Source organism: Eurosta solidaginis, chromosome 2 (assembly GCF_040869045.1).
Source record: "Eurosta solidaginis isolate ZX-2024a chromosome 2, ASM4086904v1, whole genome shotgun sequence".
In the NCBI taxonomy this organism is placed as follows: domain Eukaryota; kingdom Metazoa; phylum Arthropoda; class Insecta; order Diptera; family Tephritidae; genus Eurosta; species Eurosta solidaginis.
Genome location: NC_090320.1, coordinates 28973347 through 28998165, shown reverse-complemented (window position 1 = coordinate 28998165; position 24819 = coordinate 28973347). Strand labels below are relative to the sequence as shown.

Sequence of the window (24819 nt, the reverse complement as noted above, 5' to 3'; positions counted from 1 at the left end):
TATAACAGAAATATAGGCCAAATGTAATAAAAGCTATACACACGCACACATACATTAACGAAGTTCTGCACTCGTACGCGCATAATCCAGACGCTCACAGAACTAAACAAAAGAGAGAACTTAAGCTATAAAAGCCGTTGAAATTGATGTATGAAGTACTTTGTATAAGAATCCATTAATCAAATCGATATTAGTTTATCGAGCAACTATTATATTCGGAACAATATAGCCCTTTTATCACTACCAGATTCTAGGCATAACTTGAAGAAATGTTACAGTGGCAACTGCATTATTCCACATTTTTTGGTATCCTATACGAGCTTTTATTGAATATATATCTTACACTAGATATCGACCAAAAAAGGTTCCTGTAGGGATCTGCCGCCCTCAAAATATAGCGAAACTTTCGCGAAATTGCTTATGTGAAGTTCATCAGTATTGAGGGGTTGGCATGTAAAGTTCCATACATATCTACTTATGCATGGTTAATCTTCATATATATAAATTCCTTGTAAAATTGTTTGTCCGCTATGGTCTCCTAGGCTACTTAACCGATGTCAATTAAATTTGCACACTTTGATCAAACTTTAAAGATAGGATAGCGTTCCTGTGAAGTTTCTTTCCGGGAAGTGGACAGGGACCGATTTATTCGAACAAATTCTATTGCCCGAAATTTGGTATAAACATAAAATAAGTATTTACGATACCTTTTTTCCGGGAAGAGGACCAGAAGACCGATCTTTTCGAACAAATTCGTTCTTGGTTCGATTTACCAGATTAGTTTTTATGACACTTTTTTTCGGGAAATGGAGCAGTGACCGACTGGGATTGGGACTAGGAGTCCCACTTGGACTGGGACTTGGACTTGGGGTGGGACTGGAACTGGAAAAACGGATGGAGAAGAGAGATAAAGAAATAAGGGAAATGACGGAGGGGGAGAAAGAGGTGCAGAAAAAGAGAAAGGCAAAAAAAGCAAATTATACTAAATCAGCAATTAAGCTAAGTAAGAAAAAATAAGCACGCAATGTAGTCTGCGCATTGTCTGCGCTTTGATTCATTTATTGTAAGTACAACTTGCGTTTGCGCTAAAAGCCAGTTAAATGCTGAATAAACGATTTTCGCCTTTGTGAGGATGTGGCTTTTCCCATATTTCTACTTGAATAGCGTAATGTGAGATATGAAGTATGCCAACAAACAGAGTAAAGAAGCGAGTGGTCGTTTGTTGGCGGATTCCACAAAATAATGAGGAACTAGTATTGCAACTCACTTGGAAGAGCTCAACAATCCTCCCAGTATTTTTCTCATATACGCATCTGCCAAAGCAAGGAGACGCTTGCGCTAGTCCAATCAGCATTTTGGTTTGGTTGTTATTGTTTCCAACTCTGGTACAAGTACTTATTATGCTTTGAATGGGTCTCAACATCAAGATGATATCACCTTCCTTTAACTTCAACAAACAGGAAAGAGTACTAAAAGGATTCTAAAGCCCTTAATTCCATAAAGAACTTGAAGTCGCCACAGCCTCGCCTGCTAACTATGTGTATGATTCATCATATTTGTACCAGGATTCCCCTCGCGTAGGTGAGGTTGGCAATTGGGTTGCAGAAGCTCTGAAGCTATAAAGCTTTGTACTGCGCTTGTCAACCCTTTGAATAAATCAATATTTGCTCCAACTCCCTTTCAGCCTTAGTTTAATTTACGTTGTGGGAGTTGTATTTTGTTAAAGCAGAGAAGGGGACTTAGGATGCTGGCCCATTGAGGCAACACTCATATGAGAGGGATGCCTTCCTTTTACAGATGTGTGAGAAGCTTGATCGTTTCGTCAGTAAGACTTATTGCAGATTTTTCAAGATTTCGCCGTAGATGTTGTTGTTGTTGTTGCAGCAATAAGGTTCCTCCCCGAAGGCTTTGGGGAGTGTTATCGATGTGATGGTCTTTTGCCGGATACAGGTCCGGTACGCTCCGGTAACACAGCACCATTAAGGTGCTAGCCCGACCATCTCGGAACGATTTATATGGCCACATTAAACCTTCAGGTCATACCTCCCTCCCCACCCTCAAGTTCCATGAGGAGCTTGGGGTCGCCAAAGCCTCGTCTGTTAGTGAAACAGGATTCGCCGCGGATAGGTGAGATTGACAATTTGGTTTGAAGAATCTATATATTGCGCTGGCAACCTGAAGGGTTGCGCTACACAGCCTACTGTAGTCTAGTTATGTTATGCATTCTATGAAGTCTTTCTTCCGACTCTTCGTCTGACTCTTGCAGCTACACTTTGGGGACAGAAGTGATCTACGACAGCTCTTTAGCTACTCTCGCGGTAATGGGCTACACATCCTACTTTGATTTTATCTACAAAGCAGTCTGTCTATTAACAACAATCGTTACGTTTGTTGTTGTAACGGTACTATTATAAAATAACTTAGACATACTTTCTGCAGATTGAAATTCCGTTTGTTTAACAGTGTCCACAAACGACACGACCGTCTTAGATCACAACGAAAACGTGTATTGATGAAAGAATGTCCATTGTTCAAAACCTTTGAATTGATTTTTACTTAGAACACCTTCAACCTAATCCTCATTGTCGACATTTGAACAACTTAAAGGGCTCCAAGGCTTCTTCCTAAGCTCGCAATAAAATTTTACTGTCGCACGCACCCTGTGTCAAGGCGGCAGTTGAATCTTCAATCCTCTCTTTAGAAAAGTAGTGAAGCCCTCAAGCCAAAAGTTTATGAACCCCGGATTATGTATAACGCATTTTCTTTACTATAGTGCCCCTAGTTTTTGAATTCGTTACAGTTGTGTGTGTCCGAACGTGTTCATTGATAAGGAAGGACACCAAGTGAGTTTCTAGTATAAGAAAAATAAAATTAGGTTCGAGGGGATCTATCAATCTAAAAGTTATCCGAGCACATCCCACAACAAAGATTTCGTTTGAAAACCATCAATCTTAAACTCATCAGCGCTCATCTCGCAACAAACCTCTGGTTTGGAATCTACCGCCTTAAATGATTTTTCCAAGAGGAAACAAAGCAGAACCTAACTTTCAAAGAAACACCCGGGGTTCTTGAGCACCCGCAACCAAAAAAATTTATTCAATGAGATGTTTCTGAACTATTTACATATATCCAGTTGAAACCAGTTATCTCAGTATTGAACAAAACAAACTCATTCCAACACTACTGGGTTCGCTAAAGTGTTTGCTCTACACATATTTCGTCCAAAATGTCATGTTGGTCTGCCAAATGTTTGCATGGCGCCAATAGCAATATGAACTCAATCACAATTTGTTTAATTTTACTCTTCTTCTTATTTTGGTCAAATTTTATTATTTCTCTTGTCCAACTCAACTAACACACAATCGTTGTATCTTATGGCGATCTAGCAGCATGCGGGTTCGAAGTGGTAGTTCAACGCTGAGCTAAACCGCATCATCCAGCTCTTTGTAGCACTTTTTTATGTGGATTATTTATTACTGAACTCGATAGCTTTGTGGTGCCATATAAAAGTGCCGAAATTGTAGTAAATTTTATGGTTCAATATCTCCGACATTTCGTGTTTAATTGGACGATTTTAGTAGCGCATAATAATTTACACCAAGTTTGGTAAAGCTCGGATGGTTTGGTGTTATGTTTTGAATGTACTAAATAATTAAATTAGACGGTTCGACGGTGGACCAGTCAAAGGTTGATGTTTCAGTCATCATAAGCGGCAGATGCCTAACAACAATCAGCTCTCTGATGGATCAGGTACTTCGGATGTACATACCTGGACATCTGTTATTTACTAGGAAATATAAGGACCCTATTTGGACAAAGCTCAAGCTTGGGGGCATAATCGTACAAGAAAGATGAGCAAAACATATCTATGAATCATCCTAGATAGTAAGATGTCGTGGAAACTCCATGTGGATGAGAGAGCGAAGAAAGCCTCCGCGGGCTCCTATCACCCAAACTCTCTCATTGGGTATTTACGGCAATTGTCAAACCCGTACTTTACTATGGGGTTCTTGTTTGGTGGACAGCCACACAAAAAACTACATATACAAAAAACTAGAGGGGGTATGAATATTGTCAATGATTAGCATAACGGGAGCCCTAAAAACTTCCCCGACAGCACCATTGCATGCCATTCTACGCTGACCCAATGACCAAAAATATCGGGTTAGCCACTACAACAAGGCTTAAGGCCTCGGACAGTATAGCGAATATATGGTACTGTGCCTGAGCATCGAAACAGTTCTGGGGGCCACAATTGTTCCGGAGGGTTGGCGCCAGGGTGCAGAAATGGCAGAACATGCTGTACACGTGTATACCGATGGCTCCAAATTAACGGAAGTGGTTGGGTCTACAGTTTAATATGTCGATCCAAAAATAAGCAGACCCTTCAGGCTGCCAGGTTACTGCAGCGTCTTTCAGGCGAAAATTATAGTCCTGAAGGAAGCAGCAAAAATTCTAGAATAAGCGTGATTAAGCTGCGGTCGCGTCAGTATATATATTGATAGTCAGGCGGCGATTAAGGCAATAATCTCACACAGTACTTCATGAAGAAGTGTCCTGAAATGCAAAGTAATGAAAAAACTTGGCTCAGGCCGGACCATACATCTGTACTCGGTCATAAAGGGATAGATGGTAACGAAAAGGCCGATGAGTTGGCAGAGGGTGCAGCACTCGCTGAATCGACGGTAAACGTCCCAATCCGTTTGGGGGAAATCAAAAGGAGGCATGAGTCGTCAAACAAATTCTGGTAGCACTATAGACACATTCAGTCTACGTGAGGTCTTATTGTCCTGGCCACAATATTATATAGCCAATGTACCAATATGCAATTAGAAGGCATAGAATAGGCTTTTACTCAAAGCCTCTACAATAAGTAAGCTAAGGCTTCAATAAGACTTTTTCTCCGACTTCTTACTCTACTTACAAAGCCTTTTGATCTAAAAAGGCAACCAATATTTATATCTAACATTGTTTCTGTTTTTCTTCATCTACAAAGTCGAACATCACAAAAGCACCAACTGACAATAAATAAAATGAAATGCGTTCAAGTGCAGTTTTTGTTTAGACGAAATATTTGCCTGGAGAGACAGCGGCAGGATATTGAAGCTTGCTTTGCAAATATGTTCATTTGAATGAGGAAATGGGGTGCACGTGACAGCTGAAAGTGCAAAACAATAAACACTTTGCAATTTTCCTTTACATACTGCCATACATATCCATTGTGGGTTCCTTTTTGTCTTACGGAGCTCGTTTTCTTTTACATTTGCCAGCATTCAATTGCACTTCAAATATGGATTTGTGTATAGTTGAGCTACAGATATTGAATTTCCTAAATCCAAAGCGTTGTAGCAGTCAAAAGTGAAATAAGAGCAATGCGTTGGAGTGTAATAAGAAGGAATTTGGAACAGGCAAACACTCAAAGCCATTCAATTTTTAATGCACTTTTTCACGCTTTTGGAATCGAGTATTTTATATACAATAATGTTAAGGAACCGAGTATGCAGGAAGTAAAATCTGTCTTGTCCTACTTAGGGCTGGGGACAAGAGATAGAAAACAACATGTATCTGTTGTTAAAGACTTATTGTGTAAAACGGCAGGGATATGGGAGGTTACAGCGAATACAGGATACTACAAGAAGGATAAAAGAATCACAAAAACCGTCGGAAGCCGCGAACACCCCAGCCACGTAAACTAACAGCACTACAGAAGGATAAAGGCGACTGAGATGCAGAAAAAACATAGAGACCAAACAAAACCAAAGAGTAGAGCGACCAACGAATAAGCTACGAAGATCAAAATGCGTTCAAAGACTGTAGAGACACTGTTGCTAACAGCATATACTGCAATGACAAGGACCAACAACAACAACTTTCTCAACGCCTAACACCCCTCTCACTATGATCCACCCCTGTTCAAACTGCAAGTTTCCTTGAACTCCCGTTAGAGGATATTGAAGAAAATGTGTGATCGGTCGCGCCTATTGGATGGGGCGAAGCACTGCTTCAACAACAACAACAACAACAATGTTCTCAATCCAAAACGGCCATACTACTCTTAGTTCTAAAGCGATTCCCAAAAACATTTAGGAAGATGTTTTATAGTTAAAAAACTAAATACAACGGACCGTATACAAATTTATTGATAAGGAAAAGAAAGATCAGAAGCCAGAGATACCAAGGAAAAGTTATGGAATCAAAGTCGTCGAAGACTACGTGGCAAAAGGTCAGAGACAGTGACCACTTGTGACGATAACAGTGCAACACGACCTCGCCAAGGCTTGTCAGTACGACTGCGCAGCTGCAGATCACGTAGATTATGGTAATAGCAACGGCCGAAGTATCGAAGATCTCGCACACTATTGATCTACGTATGTGACGACTTTCATCTGCCACTATCGATCTCTTGCCTTCTAGGCGGAATAGTTAACTCCAACCATTCTTTGAAAAAACGTAACAGCGCGGTCACTCGATCCAAAAGTACGATAGATCGAATACATCGTTCGGGCGGCAGTCGCTCTAGTATGGGAAATTTGCTAGCACCGGAGGGTACCGACTGCATATCCGACAAAGGATGGCCTATATTCACAATACTTTTGGAGAGTGTTTTGTGTCAAATACAATTCAGGAAGAAGTTTTGTCATTGAAACAACAACACCAGAATACTACAGTGAGCAAACAAATCTCAGACAGAGAAATACAACACAGAAGGCTAATAGACTGAAATGACTTCCGAGTCTAGGAGCAAAAAGATCACAAAGGCTAAGGAGCCAAACAATGAATACCAAATATTATGGATATACCGAATGTCCATGGAAACAAGGAATATGAGGGCTTTAATGAGCACAAGACACGCCACCGGAGACAGATATCCAGGCAGATAAATCAGGCAAAGGAAACAATGCCTGGAATAGGACAATCGGGTCAAGGAAAGCAAGGAGGAAAATCCAGATAAAGGATACGAAAATAAAAGTAAGCCTTAGGCAATGGAATGCAAGTAATACAATGAAGACAAGAGGCAAAAGCGCTATATAGGTCACCATTAAGGCTAAGCAAACAAAACAGTCAAGTAAGGCAAGGATGCTAGACCCATAAATCTTTGTACAGTATGCTTATCATTACAACAGCAACAGTCAGTGCTTCTTCAGTCTTGCTCTAACATTATAGATAACAAAACTGTGATGGTTATCTAATCTTCAGCCAATCTAGCTTCAGTGTTTGGTGGGACCCTGATTGCAGAACCGACTCTCATGTTCTATAAGTTTTCCTTTCTACCCTTTTTGTGTGTTACACTCACTTTACTCATCTTTTAAGCGACAGACGTGCATTAACTCGGATTACAACATGTTGATGCGCCCTTACGGCATTAAGCTGCAATTGCAAACAAATACATAATCATGGTTGCAGAATGCACCGTTGGACTTCGCAGTAACTCATACGCCGTGTAGACATTTTTAGACAATTCTTGATTGTTCGCGTTGAGAAAGTGACAGAGGAAACTAGTAACTGCGTACTTATTTATAGCTGCAGGCTTGAATATATTATGCTGATTTATAGAGGAGCAAATGTTAAGCAGGTCATTCAAACATATGGCGCGGTTATATACTCATACATCGAGTTTTTGTTTAGACGAAATATTTGCATGGAGAGACAGCGGCAGGATATTGAAGCTTGCTTTGCAAATATGTTCATTTGAATGAGGAAATGGGATGCACGTGACAGCTGAAAGTGCAAAACAAAAAACACTTTGCAATTTTCCTTTACATACTGCCATACATATCCATTGTGGGTTCCTTTTTGTCTTACGGAGCTCGTTTTCTTTTACATTTGCCAGCATTCAATTACACTTCAAATATGGATTTGTGTATAGTTGAGCTACATATATTGAATTTCCTAAATCCAAAGCGTTGTAGCAGTCAAAAGTGAAATAAGAGCAATGCGTTGGAGTGTAATAAGAAGGAATTTGGAACAGGCAAACACTCAAAGCCATTCAATTTTTAATGCACTTTTTCACGCTTTTGGAATCGAGTATTTTATATACAATAATGTTAAAGAACCGGGTATGCAGGCAGTCTAATCTCTCTTGTCCTACTTAAGGCTGGGCGCAAGAGATAGAAAACAACATGTATCTGTTGTTAAAGACTTATTGTGTAAAACGGCAGGGATATGGGAGGTTACAGCGAATACAGGATACTACAAGAAGGATAAAACAATCACAAAAACCGTCGGAAGCCGCGAACACCCCAGCCACGTAAACTAACAGCACTACAGAAGGATAAAGGTGGACCAGGGCTGACTCTATAATTTGTTTGTACGATATGGGTATCAAATGAAAGGTGTTAATAAGTTTTTTAAAAGGGCGCAGGCCTTAGTTCTATAGGTGGACGCCTTTTGGAGATATCGCCATAAAGGTGGACCAGGGGTGACTCTAGAATTTGTTTGTACGATATGGGTATCAAATGAAAGGCTTTAATGAGTATTTTAAAAGGGAGTGGGCCTTAGTTCTATAGGTGGACGCCTTTTCGAGATATCGCCATAAAGGTTGACCAGGGGTGACTCTATAATGTGATTGTACGATATGGGTATCAAATTAAAGGTATTAATGAGGGTTTTAAAAGGGAGTGGGCCTTCGTTCTATAGGTGGACGCCTTTTCGAGATATCGGCATAAAGGTGGACCAGGGGTGACTCTAGAATATGTTTGTACGATATGGGTATCAAATGAAAGGTATTAATGAGGGTTTTAAAAGGGAGTGGTGGTTGTTGTATATGTGAAGGCGTTTGCGAGATATCGACCAAAATGTGACCCAGACCATCATCTGCCGGGTACCGCTAACTTATTTATATATTGTTACGAATATTGCAAAACTAAGGAGTGCTGCCATCTCTAAGCCGATGCTAAGCAGTGACGTGAATTCACATCCATAGATCAATCATTATGTATCTACATAAACGAAACAATAATTGCGTCTACACATATGTACCATGTACGTATACGAGCAGCGGAGAGTCAATGCACAAACACATGCATATATCTGAGATACTCCTATAAGTATACAATGAGAAAAACTATAAAATTGTGCAATTGTAGTTACAGCTGAGAAGTTTGAGAGCTGCTGGACTCGTAGATTCTGGAAGCGCCTAGAAGATGCAAAGGTTGAAATCAAAGAGTATAAAAGGCGGCAATTGTAGAGGCGCTGGAATTCAGTTTGATTTAAGTTTTCGATTGAGACGCTATCTAGCGAGCAATAGCAGTATTATTTTGAAAGTCAGTTTCATTTAAGCTATCAGTTTGGTTATTAAGCCAGCTAGTAGAAAAGTATATGTGTTATTGTGAAGTACTTTAATAAAGGCCATTTTTCCATTATTCAATATTGGAGTTATTTATTCAACAGTTTAGTGATACGAACTTAGCAAACGGGCAAATAAGAGGATTTGCAAGTAAAAATTCGTTACAATTGGTGTCAGAAGAGGAATTGTTGAATAAATTCCAGAGGACAACAAGGACATGGCAAAGTTCAGTGAATTGAAGATCCAGCAACTAAAGAAGGAGTTGGAGAGCCGTGGATTGAATACATGCGGCGTTAAACTCGAACTTCAGGCACGGCTACGAGAGGCAATGGAAGCAGAAGGAATTGATGTGGAAGAGTATGTCTTTCATCTTTATGGCGAGGAGACAACAAAAATTGAAGAGAAAAACGAAACATCGCAGACGGTTACCAGCACAGACTTGAACATGATATTGGCTGCAATATCTGCACAAACATCGACAGTAGCATCAATGTCGTCGCAATTGGCATCCCAACTGGAAGCGCAAGAGGCACGTATAACAGAAATGTCATCGCAAATTTCCACCAAAATGTCATCTCAACTAGAAGAACAGAAAACGTATATGTCATCTCAACTAGAAGAACAGAAAACGTATATGTCCTTACAGATGGAATCCCAAGAGACACGAATAACATCGAAGATTGAAGCACAAAAAACGCGTATATCCGAAATGTCGTCGCAAATGTCATCTCAGCTGGAATCGCAGGAGAACCGTATAACAGCGAAGGAGAACCGTATTGAAGCGCAAGAGGCACGGATATCCGAAATGTCGGCGCAAATTTAAGCACAGATATCATCGCAGATCTCTGCTCAACTGGAAGAGCAAGAAGGACGTATTTCCTCGAAGTTGGAGGCGCAAGATACAAAAATTTTACAGTTTGAAGAAAAAATCGAGGCCGAGGTGGATGCTTTGAGAGGACGTATCGAGCAGTTGCAACTAAATCGCCCAGCAGTTTCAACGAGTAATCCAAAGGTAAAAACACCATCCTTTGACGGTTTGGTTCCTTTCCAGGTCTTTAAGCTACAATTTGAGAAGACCGCAACAGTGAACAACTGGAATGCTGAAGATAAAGTTGCTGCATTGTTCGTAGCTTTAAAAGGACGGAAATCTTACAGACCATCCCAGAGTACGAGCGGAACAACTAGAAACATTGATGAGCGCTTTAGAGAGACGTTACGGAAGCGAGCATAGGAAACAGATATTCCAAATTGAGTTGCAAAACCGCTTCCAGAAAGCAAATGAGACATTGCAGGAGTTTGCTTCAGATATTGAAAGATTGGCTCATCTTGCAAATGCGGACGCACCCGTGGAATACACTGAAAGGGTAAAAATCCAGAGCTTTATAAATGGCATACGGGACGTGGAAACGAAGCGAGTTACATACGCAAACCCAAAGCTGACATTTACTGAAACGGTATCATGCATTGACTCAGGAAACGGCCTCACTATTGAGTAAACCAGCATACAAAGCTCATCGTGTGGAAATGGAAAGACCAGATTGGGTAGACACAATTTTGGAAGCTCTGAAGGGATCACAACAGAAAAATGCCGGAGTTATTAAATGTTTCAAGTGCGGCAACCCAGGTCATATTGCACGACATTGCAGCACCGGTCCCAATAGCTCCAACAATGTGGGTGGCCGTAAACGCAGAGCTGAAGGAGATGAGCAAATCTCCAAGTCCACTCAATCGTTAAACTAAATTGAGTCAGCCGCAAGGGGCGACAGCTGGCTCCCTCAATTGAATGCCCCATAATCTCTATCTCACAAATTGGAAGAAGGTCAAACAATCTTACTGTCGGAGGACATGTGGATGGAAAGGAACGTTTACTGACTGTAGATACGGGTGCATCTCATTCCATCATTCGAGCGGATTTAGTCAACAAGAAGATAAGACCATTGCATGGAGCAAGATTGCGTACAGCCACTGGGGAAGACAGCACGGTTCTAGGAGAAGTATCATGTGAAGTCGCAATTGGGAACGTCACGGTAGTACACAATTTTATAGTGGCAGAGATTGTTGATGAAATCATAATTGGAGTGGACTTCTTAATCGACCAGGGCATCAAGATCGACATGCAAAGCAAGACGATGCGATATAAGAACATGGATGTACCACTTAATTTCGGCTACGAGAGAGGCTACAGCTGTAAACGAGTGCTGGTGGAAGAGAGTCAGCGAATACCACCAAAATCCGAAGCAGTCATCTGGGCAAAGGTTGATGGAGGTTGTGGGACAAACAAATTGTGGGTTGTCGAAGCAGCAAACAAATCAGCACTGAAAATTCTTGTAAGAAAAACCCTGGCTATGACAAAACAAGATGGACGTATTCCGATAAGAGTACTCAATGAGTTCAAGTCACCACTCAAACTGACTAAAGGAGCTATTTTGGGAAGATGCCAAGAGGCTGAAGTAGTTATTAACTGTGAACAGCTCCAGGAACACGTTTCAGCTAGTAATACTGATCTTTCAAATGACATCACGGCATGGACGCAGGGGCTAGAGGAAGCATATCAGAATAAGGCAAAACAACTGCTCCTAAAGTACGCAAGCATATTTGACCAGGATGGTTCCAAACCAGGCCGCACCAACGTTGTGAAACATCAAATTGACACTGGAGATGCGAGGCCGATCCGTCAAGCTCCACGTAGTGTTCCACTGGCGAAGCGGGAAGTTGTGAGTCAAATCATACAAGAAATGAGCGACAGCGGAGTCATCGAACCATCAGCTAGTCCATGGAGCTCACCGGTAGTACTTGTAAAGAAGAAGGATGGAAAAATGAGGTTTTGCGTGGACTACCGGAAGTTGAATGACGTAACGAAAAAGGATAGCTACCCATTGCCAAGAATTGACGACACTCTGGACTCGCTATCTGGTACGAAATGGTTTTCCACGCTGGACTTGAAAAGCGGCTACTGGCAAGTGGAGGTGAAGGAGGAAGATAAAAAGAAAACAGCCTTCAGTGTCGGTGATGGTCTTTGGCAATTTACAGTGATGCTTTTTGGACTTTGTAATGCACCAGCTACTTTTGAGAGACTCATGGACCAGGTACTGAAAGGACTACATTGGAAAACATGCTTGGTGTACCTGGACGACATCATCGTATTGGACAAGAATTTTGATGAACATCTTAAGAACTTGGAGGAAGTTTTCCAAATAATAGCTGGCGCTGGTCTGAAGTTAAGTCCCAAAAAGTGTGCGCTGTTTAAAAAGGAAGTAAATTATTTGGGTCACAAGGTAACGACAGAGGGCATCTGCACTGCGAACGAAAAGATAGAGGCTGTAAAGGATTGGCCAAGACCACAGAACCTACATGAATTAAGAAGTTTCCTTGGGCTGTGCACATATTACCGCCGATTTGTACCAAATTTTTCCAGCGTAGCCCATAGCCCCCATGAGCTTACAAGAAAAAATAAAGCTTTTGAATGGAAGAAGGAGCAAGAAGTGGCTTTCCAAACATTGAAGGAGCGTTTGTGCACTGCCCCAATGTTAGCATATCCGATACCAGGAGCAACATTTATTCTAGATACAGATGCGAGTGGATATGCTATAGGAGGTGTTTTATCACAACTGGTCGATGGACACGAGAAGGTAGTTGCATATCACAGCCGTTCGATTGGAAAACCAGAGAGGAACTACTGCGTTACGCGGAGAGAGCTGTTGGCATTGGTAGAGTGCATTAAACATTTTCACAAATACCTCTACGGCCAGCGATTCCGTGTTAGGACAGATCACGCAGCTTTAAAATGGCTTCTGCAGTTCCGTAATACGGAAGGACAATTGGCACGGTGGATTGAGCGACTACAAAGCTATGACTTTTCCATTGAGCATCGAAAAGGTAATACCCATGGAAATGCCGATGCAATGTCACGAAGACCATGTAGTTTGGAATGCAAGCACTGTTCAAAAGCCGAGGCTAAAGAAGACATTATAGATGTCCGGCTAATGGCTATAACATGTACAGATGAATGGGACAAGGAACAGCTAAGAAAGTGTCAGCTAGAAGATACAGATCTGTCACATGTTATGCAAGGGCTTGAACGAAACGAAAGACCAAGCAGAGAGGAGATGTCAGCAGAGAGTCCCATTGCGAAGTCATATTGGGCACAGTGGAACAGTTTAGAATTGATATCCGGTTGCTTGCATCGAGTATGGGAGAGTGAGGATGGTAAATGCAAGAAGAAACTGATAGTTGTTCCCAGAAAGAGGATTCCTGACGTGCTCAGCGAGCTGCACAATGGTCCAAGTGGAGGTCATCTTGGAATCACGAAGACACTCGAGAAAATTAAGTAGAGGTTCTATTGGGTTGGTAGCCGTCAGTCGATCACCGAGTGGATTGCCAACTGCGAGGTATCCAACAGAGCGAAAGAGCCCAAAACCCGAAGTCATGGCCAGATGAAGCAGTATATTTCAGGTGCCCCATTTGAAAGGATCGCCATGGATGTCGCAGGTCCATTTCCTACTAGCAACCGCGGAAACAAATACGTACTGGTGGTTATGGATTATTTCAGTAAATGGCAGAGGTATACCCAATCCCCAACCAAGAAGCAGAAACAGTAGCAGAAGTGGTTAAAAACGAATGGGTTGCAAGGTATGGTGTACCAATGGAGTTACATTCTGATCAAGGCAGGAATTTTGAATCAGCTGTGTTCCAAGAAATGTGCAAGAAGTTGGGCATTCGAAAAACACGGACAACTGCATTGCATCCTCAGTCCGATAGTATGGTGGAACGTTTCAATAGAACATTGGAGGAGCATTTAAGGAAAGTAGTAGACAAGTACCATAAGGACTGGGATACACACATATCATTATTCTTGATGGCCTACCGATCGGCAGTGCATGAGACAACGGGCCAAACTCCCGCAAAGGTAATTTTTGGCAATGTCCTTCGACTGCCAGCTGATTTGAAGTATGGGATAGATGCCAATGCGGAGAGGAATGTCAAGAAATCCACTGGTGTCTTGGAAGAAGAGCTAAGAGAAATACATGATCTGATAAGGCAACGAACAAAGATTATGAGTGACAAGATGAAAGCCAGATACGATTAAGCAATTAATTCAGAAGGTTTTCAGGAAGGAGATTTGGTGCTGTTATACAACCCACAACGTAAAAAAGGTTTGTCCCCGAAATTGCAGTGTATGTGGGAAGGCCCATACAAAGTTGTAAAACGGATCAACGATGTAGTGTACCGCATACAAACCATCGGGAAACCACGAACCAAAATGAAAGTTGTCCATTTGGAAAGGCTGGCAACGTTTAGATCGGGAGATTTGTCTAATGGGGACGATCAGACTTAGGTGGAGGGCAGTGTTACGAATATTAGCAAAACTAAGGAGTGCTGCCATCTCTAAGCCGATGCTAAGCAGTGACGTGAATTCACATCCATAGATCAATCATTATGTATCTACATAAACAATAATTGCGTCTACACATATGTATCATGTACGTATACGAGCAGCGGAGAGTCAATGCACAAACACATGCATATATCTGAGATACTCCTATAAGTATACAATGAGAAAAATTATAAAATTGTGCAATTGTAGTTACAGCTGAGAAGTTTGAGAGCTGCTGGACTCGTAGATTCTGGAAGCGCCTAGAAGATGCAAAGGTTGAAATCAAAGAGTATAAAAGGCAGCAATTGTAGAGGCGCTGGAATTCAGTTTGATTTGAGTTTTCGATTGAGACGCTATCTAGCGAGCAATAGCAGTATTATTTTGAAAGTCAGTTTCATTTAAGCTTTCAGTTTGGTTATTAAGCCAGCTAGTTGAAAAGTATGTGTTATTGTGAAGTACTTTAATAAAGGCCATTTTTCCATTATTCAATATTGTAGTTATTTATTCAACAGTTTAGTGGTATGAACTTAGCAAACGGGCAAATAAGAGGATTTGCAAGTAAAAATTCGTTACAATATGTAATACCACGAACAGTAAACCTGCCAAGATTCCAAGGGCTTTTGATTTCGCCCTGCAGAACTTTTTCATTTTTTTCTACTTAATATGGTAGGTGTCACACCCATTTTACAAAGTTTTTTCTAAAGTTATATTTTGCGTCAATAAGCCAATCCAATTACCAAGTTTCATTCCTTTTTTCGTATTTGGTATAGAATTATGGCATTTATTTCATTTTTCGTAATTTTCGATATCGAAAAAGTGGGCGTGGTCACAGTCGGATTTCGGCCATTTTTTATACCAATACAAAGTGAGTTCAGATAATTACGTGAACTAAGTTTAGTAAAGATATATCGATTTTTGCTCAAGTGATCGTTAAGGGCCGAGCGGAAGGACAGACGGTCGACTGGGTATAAAAACTGGGCGTGGCTTCAACCGATTTCGCCCTTTTCCGCAGAAAACAGTTATTGTCCTAGAATCTAAGCCCCTAACAAATTTCACAAGGATTGGTAAATTTTTGTTCGACTTATGGCATTAAAAGTATCCTAGACAAATTAAATGAAAAAGTGCGGAGCCACGCTCATTTTGAAATTTTCTTTTATTTTTGTATTTTGTTGCACCATATCATAACTGAAGTTGAATGTTGACATAATTTACTTATATGTTGTAAAGATATTAGCTTCTTTTTTAAATTTGACTTAAAAAAAATTTTTTTTAAGTGGGCGTGGTCGTACTCCGATTTTGCTAATTTTTATAGGAGTAACGATCCTGCCAAATTTCATCATGATATCTTCAACGGCTGCCAAATTACAGCTTGCAAAACTTCTAAATTACCTTCTTTTAAAAGTGTCCAAGATTTTACTAATTTTCTATTCTGCGTCATAAGTTCAACTCACCTACCAAGTTTCATCGCTTTATCCGTTTGGTAATGAATTATCGCACTTTCTCGATTTTTCGAAATTTTCGATATCGAAAAAGTGGGCGTGGTTATAGTCCGATATCGTTCATTTTAAATAGCGATTTGAGATGAGTGCCCAGGAACCTACATACGAAATTGCATCAAGATACCTCAAAATTTACTCAAGTTATCGTGTTAACGGACGGATGGACGGACGGACGGACTTGGCTCAATCAAATTTTTTTTCGATACTGATGACTTTGATATATGGAAATCTATATCTATCTCGATTCCTTTATACCCGTACAACCAACCGTTATCCAATCAAAGTTAATATACTCTGTGAGCTCTGCTCAACTGAGTATAACAAGTAAGGGTGTCTAAGTTTGTGTGTAACCAAATATTATATACTCAGCGTGAAATTGATTTGTACTTTCAGATAAATTACTTTTTCGAACTTTGTTACGAAACTTGATAAGTGAAATATCATTGATACAAAACTATTTTTCGCTAAGATATAGTTATTCTTCTAGTCTACGACCCTTTTAAACACCCGTTATATAAAAGTGGGCGTGGTTTTTAACCGATCCCGTCCATTTTTCCTAGAAATATTTCCTGCTATTTATAAGGAAAATATGTGTACCTAATCTTATTAAGATCCGTTCATTTTTCTTCGAGTTAAGGCTCCCGAAACATAAAAAAAGTGTGTGGTCATAAAAGGGGCGGTGCCACGCCCATTTTCAAAAATTATAATTTTTTCCTTTTTCTGGTTATAATTTCACTTGGAAAATGAAACACCATTGATATAAAGCGAACCTTTTAAAAATCTTTTATATTAAAATGGGTGTGGTCCTTCACCGATTTCGGCCATTTTTCTTCGAAGCATTCTCTGTCGAATTTTGTTATATGTTTAACGGTTTTTGGCTTTATAATTAATAATACTTGTAAAATCGATTTTATTCCAAGTGGGCGGTGTCACACCCATTTTCAAAAAAAATCAAAAGTCCTAATAACGGTCCACACATCAAATTTTAACATTCTAGAGGAAGTATTTGCTTAATAATCAGGTCTTATGTGTTTTCCAAAATGTTATATATGTAAAAAGTTGACGTGGTTACCATCCGATTTCCTTCATTTTTAATAGCAATGGGAAATGAGCGCCAAGAACCCATTATATACCAAATTGCAACATTTTACTCTCAATATAAATAACTCAAGATATCGTGTGTACCGACAGATAGACGGACATGGCTAAATCAATTCCTTTTTTCATCCTCACCATTTTGATATATGAAAGTTTGTTTTTATCTCGATTCGTTTATGCCCGTTATGTTACCAAAGTGTACAAAGCACGCGGAGTATAACAAAATTGACCTTGAGTAGCTTCAACTTAAATTTATATGTATTTTTGTTATTTCAAATTCCTGAAATCTTATTTTTTATTTACTCAATTGGGTATAAATAGCGCCCACATAATTAATATCGGTGTACTTGATACTTTAAAAGTGGTAGAAAAGTTTTCAACTAAGTAAAATGAATATACAAAATAAGTTCTCGCTGCTGTTTACCCTGCTGAGCTGGGTTTTAAGCTATACGAATGCGCAATATCGCATGATAGGTGGCCAAGTAATAGATATAGAGAGTAGCCCACATTCCGTGGCAATACTTCTTGACGACGAATATAATTGTGTTGGTTCCTTAGTCAGGATTACATCGGTGGTTACAGCTGCACATTGCGTAAGAAATATACTCCCGATTAGACTCACCGTTCTGGCTGGTGTAACGAATATATACAATGACGAAGGGCAACGACGCGGTGTGGTGAATGTACATATTGATGATGAATATAGTCCAGAAACAAAATTTATGGATATAGCCGTGGTTAAAGTGGACAGTGACTTTAACCTGAAACCTGCAGTACAAACAATAGAACTTTGCAACTTGAATACTCAATTCAGACAGGACGAATTGTTGGAAGTTAGTGGATGGGGCTCGATAGTTATACACGATAGATCTCCTTCTCCTGTTCTAAAAATGAAGCGCGTGAAAATACAACAATGTGGGCAACAAACGAATTTTTTTACAGAAACAGTCATATTTGCTACATGTGATGAGAATGGTATGGGTTTTGGAAATTCTGGAGCAGCAGGCGCTCTGAATGGACAACTTTGTGGGGTGGCACACCTAAACTGTGAAATCGGAAATTTTTATATTTGTATATTTATAAATGTAGCAAGTCAAAGAGTTCAAAGCTTTTTAAATAAATTTGTGTAACTGAAGAGTGTTATTATAGATTGACTGTTGATTGTAATATCACCTTAATACCTGCGACACATAAGCAGTTTTTCATATAGATGAGTTTAACACAAGCTTATGCATTATGAGTAGAGCAAGTGAAATTATTTTCCCACTGGTTGGTAAAATTTCTAACATTTGTCGCAATTGAAAACTGCAATATATCAATCGAATACGACACAAAATATGTTAGCAAGTATTTTTGTTGTATAGGGAGAATGTTTACGACAGTGCTTCGCAAAATTTTGTATGTGAATGGGAAAGGCGTAATAAACCTCAATTGCCAAGTCTGAAGTTCCTTCATATTTACAAACGCATCATCTTGGTTGATTGTGGCGATGTTATTGGAATACATAAGCTTGTGCTTAACGCATCTATATGAAAAATGTCATTGTACCGCGGCCTTAACTCGACTGAGCGCCGAATTTCGAAAAATTTTGTGATAGGGCGTTTTCGAAGCAGCAGTTGAGATATGGCGATATTCCGCTCAGCAGTCGAAATTATGATATTTTTTCCTGTATTATGTACGAATAAATTGTTATAATTGTGAGTAAATAAATATTTTTTATTTTATGCAATGAAAGTGTGACGCATGTAAATGAATTAAGTTGTGAGACCAAACTATGATAACAACTTTAAAATTCAATCGTGTATGAATAGATCATGAGGTGAGAGCAAAATTGCGGAATGACTACTTTAAGGTCCTGGCAAACTCCGTGTAAAACAGCTGATCCAACGAATTCTATGGAAGTCAATCTAATCGGTTATTGAAGCCACTGAATAACACCTCATAGTCATAACGATAGCATAGTCAACCAATTAGTTTTTGGTTTTCCGCCATATCCATAATCTATACATTGCACTACACAGCGCTTTGAATCATTTGGGTATTTTAGTCGTCTCTAATTACCATTTCCTCTGGAACAAATGCAAGAGCTAATAAATATTTCAATTTCATCGCGAAAATTGTACAATTTATACAACTTTTTTGCAGCCCTAATATTTGGATATGTTTCCAAACATTTTTGGTTAGGTGGGAAAAGCAACCATGAACCAATGCTTCGGGAAAACTAGACGGCTGAAAAAAATTTCAGGAGTCAAAATTCAAAAAGTAATCAGACGGCAAAAAACATATAATTTTCCGCGACAAGAAATAGAAATAATTTTTCAATGCTTGTGAAAGAAGCAAAACTTACATATTCGAAATTCGATTAATAATCGTACAAAAATCTAAAATCGAATACTCGAATACTAGGCCGAGCTTCTCTTCCAATTTGCGTCGTGCTCCTCTTGCTTTTCCCTACAAATTGGCCGGACGGGACCTACATGTTTTATGGCGACTCCGAACGGCATCTGCAAGGCAGATGAGTTTTCACTGAGAGCTTTTCATGGCAGAAATACACTCGGAGCGCTTGCCAAACACTGGCGAGGGGCGACCCCGCTTAGAAAAATTTTCACCTAATTGAAAAACCTCATTTCTAAAATTTTGATGTTGCTTTGCCCGGGATGTGAACCCAGGGCATACGGTGTGGTAGGCGGAGCACGCTACCATCACACCACGGTGGCCGCTTATTTAGTCGAATTATTCGAATATTTTTAAGAGCCTTAGTGCATACCCCTAAATCATAGAACTTTAAACGTTTGCAAGGCGCGTCATCAGAAAACTGTTGGATTATTATCCAAGGCTTGTTTTTTCTTTTGGAGCGTGGTTTTACATGACGGGTGCCAAGCCCAGCACACAAAGCTCCCTGCGTCCGTTGTCGGGATAAAATATATGATATCGCACTGAGTGGTGTATGATTAACGCGAGACCGCCTCCATTTCCGCTCATGCGATCTTTTCTGTGGACATTAGCCGTGTTTTTTTTACACGCGTATAGGTTTACATTTGCGCATGAAAAAAAAAACGCCTATCCTCGCTTAGATAATGCTTAGGAGACCCATCTAGCGGCAGTGGTTAAATAACTACAGCTACAGCACAGGGTTTACCGAAAAGCGGAGACACAACCCTCTGATGGCCATAGGGTATAACATATAGCTGAATCAGTTGCGATGAATTGTGGACACACATAGAATACATAGAATTAGTGTAGAGGGTGAAACAAAGACACATATTTCAGTTACATCTGAGTATAATGCGTATTGAAATTTAGTACGACACATTTTATGCACAGCAATTTCAGAGGTGTATTTAAAGTTTGTCGCTTAGCAGTCCATATAAAGTTTAAGCGTAATCGTATATAGAAGTAAAAAAAACAGCTATTATACCCAGACCAGGTTTGCAGAGCAGATCTTGCTGTGAGTTTAGTCTCTTGAATCGCAGCAATGCAGATGTTATGCCGCTTCAAGAAATCGACTATCTCCGTGATCTCGCCAGTTAATCCATTAAAGCTTAGCTGCAGAATTCTGAAGTGCAGCGGGGGAGACGTCGTCACTCTAGGAGTAAGTGAAGGGTGACTACGACTGGGTTGTGAAAGGCTAGTACGCAGTTGCTGTTGTGGCCCTGGGACTGGCCGTCCCTGGGTATGCATTGTGGTACTCGGTGTATTTGGGTTTGCGGCCTGGCAACATGGCGCAATAAAGCCCGTCGGGGAGATTCCGTTGCGGAGACCAGAACATCTAGGAAAGTGGCACCGCCCAAGGCAGGAGCTGCATTGGGCGGATGTCGCAAACATATATATTCTGTGCTGGCAAACGGTGCAAAAGGTGGTAGGGACTAAGAGTCTGTTTCCCTGACCGGCATGATTGCTGACGGAAAAGAGGGGGGGAAGAAGACGGGGGCGGGGGCTGATGCTCGTCATTGCTGCTCACTCTACTACGGAGATTGTAGTTATGAGTGGGAGCGGCCGTATGAGCTGTGGATTGCTGAGCAGCAGAGCGCGTGTACAGCAAGGAGCAGGAAAGGATTTGTAAAAGTTACGACGACGTTTGGTTTTGGGATCTAACCCAGAAAAACCTGTCCGATGCAACCATCCCTTGCACGTGACACACTGACAAGAGTATGACCGTCCTGGGATTCAAGGGGTTGTGTAGCGCAACATATAGCTTCTCCAACCCAATTGTCAACCTCACCTTCGAGCGGCGAATGCCGTTTCACTAACAGACGAGGCTCTGGCGACCCCAAGCTCCTCATGGAACTTGGGGATGGGGAGGGAGGGATGGCCTGAAGGTTCAATGTGGCCATATAAATCGTTCCCGAGATGGTCGGGCCAACACCTTAATGGTGCTGTGTTACCGGAGCGTATCGGATCTGTATCCGACGAAGGACCATCACATCGATAACACTCCCCAAAGCCTTCGGGGAGTAACCTAATCGCTACAACAACAACAACAGTATGACCGTCCTAAAAAGATTCTTTTCCGGCAGACGCAGCAAAACCATTTCTCCGAACCGGGGTCAGGAGACGGACCCGGATTTGGTTCGATACATTCCCGGAGCAGGAGAGTATGGCGCAGTCACGCTGCGAGGAGCTGCTGGGAGGACACAACAAATTAAATGGGGTTACACTCAAATGGCAGTCCTTGGTCGGGAAAAATCGCGAGTCGCTCCGGTACATAGAACCGACTGCCTTTGGAAGCGATAATGAATCTATCGCTTTCGACGATACAACTTTATCGAATTCAGAGCCGTAATAAAATCCTCAAATCCCTTGCTGGCAGTACCTGGGGAAAAGATAAAGAAACGCTCTTGACCACATACAAAGCAATTAGCCAGCCGATTACGTGCTACGCGTCACCCATATGGTCGCCAAGCCTAAAAACCACCCACTGGAAGAAACTACAGGCCTGCCAAAATACTGCTCTCAGAATCGCCACGGGCTGTCTTCTTATGTCCCCAGAACACCATCTGCATAATGAGGCGAGAATACTCCCCATCAGGGAGAGAAATGAGATGCTGACCAAACAGTTTCTGTTGAATACACAGAAACCTGGGCATCCCAACAGACATCTGATTGACGAACCAGCACCGCCTAGGGGCCTAAGGAGTCATCTCCGTAAGCATTTTAAGTAAATACGGCACCTGAGAACCCAGCCGTATGAAGCGGAAAAACACAAGCAGGTCCTTGGTGAACTCCATAGACAGGCGTCGGACCTTTATGTCGGGAATTGCCCGGTGAATCCAGTACTTGAAGAAAAATATCCAGAACTCGCAGAAGAGGAACGCATACTCCCCAGGGAAACACGTGTCACTCTTGCTCAACTTCGTTCTGGATACTGTAACAGGTTAAACTCTTACCTATCCAGAATCAACCCCGACATACAAAATGTATGCCCTGCTTGCAATGTGTCCCCACATGACACCAACCATCTCTTTAGATGTAATGTGGAACCAACGCCTCTAACACCCCTTTCCTTATGGTCCACCCCTGTTGAAACGGCAAGTTTCCTTGGACTCCCGTTAGAGGATATTGATGACAATTTGTGATCGGTCGCGGCTATTAGGTGGGGCGAGCATTGCTACAACAACAACAACAACAACAACAGCACATGCAAGGCTACATTATACGAGGAATCGTCTATCTGTAAATGTGAGATAAAAATGTATGCTTTTATTTTGCTATAGGGTTTGTCTAATTCCTTTGATTTTTGGCCTTTTTTCACTACCGCCTTCTAAATTTGGCCGCAAACACATTGTTAGGTTATGTTGTACTGGCCGGTCAATGAAAACCTCACATAAACTTGAATGTGTCCATAGTGTTAGCATAATTTGTTTGACAAACAAACATGTAAATTTTAAATTTTGTTTGCAAATATCTCTGGGAAGATATACAAAAAATAAAAAATAAATAAATGTAAGGCGCGATAACCTCCGAAGAGATCTAAGGCCGAGCTTCTCTTCCAATTTGCGTCGTGCTCCTCTTGATTTTTCCCTACAAATTGGCCGGACGGGACCTACATGTTTTATGCCGACTCCGAACGGCATCTGCAAGGCAGATGAGTTTTCACTGAGAGCTTTTCATGGCAGAAATACAATCGGAGCGCTTGCCAGACACTGCCGAGGGGCGACCCCGCTTAGAAAAATTTTCTTCTAATTGAAAAATCTTATTTCTAAAATTTTGATGTTGCTTTGCCCGGGAGTTGAACCCAGGGCATACGGTGTGATAGGCGGAGCACGCTACCATCACACCACGGTGGGAAGATATACAATTTTCACAATTTCCGCTTTCGGATTCGTGGTCCTGGGTCCAAAGCGCGTTTTTTTACCCCTCTCCAGATATTTTGGACTAGTTTCAGCAGTTGTGAGCTAATGTAAAGAATTACCCCGAATAGCCATGCCAATCTAAAACATCTTGGCGCTAAGGGAATAAACTACCTAACGCAGGTTTAAACCTGTCGCTGCAGTCCTTTGTCATTCCCGAACAATGGAAAATGGCAAGAATAATTCCACTACTAAAGCCTGGATTGAGCCAGTGTTCTAAGAGAGAATCTCCCATTCCCCCGTGGTATGGAGTACGATTTGAGATTCCTTCCGGTTATTAGTTGGACAAAAAGAAGCAACTGACCCGCTGTGTTGGATGATGGCGACCATATAAATGGTTAACCAACAAATAAGTCAGTATGCTTATACACCGAGTGCTACGTATACAATTTTTCTTGGCCTCGAGAATATAATTTGTATATTTGTGTAATAACAATAAAAATATGATAACATACAAGATGGCGGTGCACCACCTAATTTTGGGCCAACATTTTCGAGTGTGGTATCAAAAGACGTGTCCCGGCCCCCGTTTTAAGAATCCGAAAGCGGAAATCAAAAAATTAATTTCTGTCGAAAGTTATTTACAAAAAACCATAAAATGGCCCCGAGAGAGTCCAAAATAGGGGGCCCAATCCAGTTTTTTTGTACAGATTAGCTTTTCGAGTTGGCGGCCTGCGGCCGCGATTTAAAAAAATAAGCCTGGGTGGGTCCGACACCGGTTTGGGGATCAAAACTAAATACGCGCAGAACACCTTTCTGTAATAGTGTGTGTGTGTGTACAACAAATCTGGCAAAAAAAAAAACAACCACATGAAAATTTTAACCGATTTTTTGCTTACATATCTTTTGACAGAAATAAAAATTTAAATTTTCGCTTTCAGATTATTAATACGGAGGTTAAAACGCGTCTTTTGATCCTCCATTGTCAAATTTTGACCACAACGCAGTGCACCGTTATTTAGTAAATTACCAAAAATATTAAACTTTTAGTATAGAATATTTAAATTAGCTTAATGTACATACATACCTACATGCATACAAACATTGTAACATTCCACAGCTGTTTTAAATATTTTGCCCATACCAACCGTCAGCTTACCACATTTGTGTTAAATTAACCTATTTAATTTAATGAACTTTAAATTCCACTTTCACCATTTAATTCTAATTTATTAAAATTCCAATTATAAATTGCGACACACATCAACTTAA

The 24819-nt window shown here is 40.8% G+C and overlaps 1 protein-coding gene across 5 annotated transcripts in view; it reads right to left on the bottom strand.

The window, feature by feature from the left end:
- Positions 1-24819, bottom strand: part of LOC137239477 (ADAMTS-like protein 3) — a 1132820-nt gene extending 1108001 nt beyond the window's left edge. For 4 of the 5 annotated variants that reach the window (XR_010949389.1, XR_010949386.1, XM_067764812.1 and 1 more), the window contains exon 1: positions 24635-24819. The gene's annotated coding sequence lies outside the window, so the exon portion shown is untranslated. The remainder of the gene's footprint in view (positions 1-24634) is intronic. The other variant, XM_067764815.1, reaches the window with a different exon arrangement.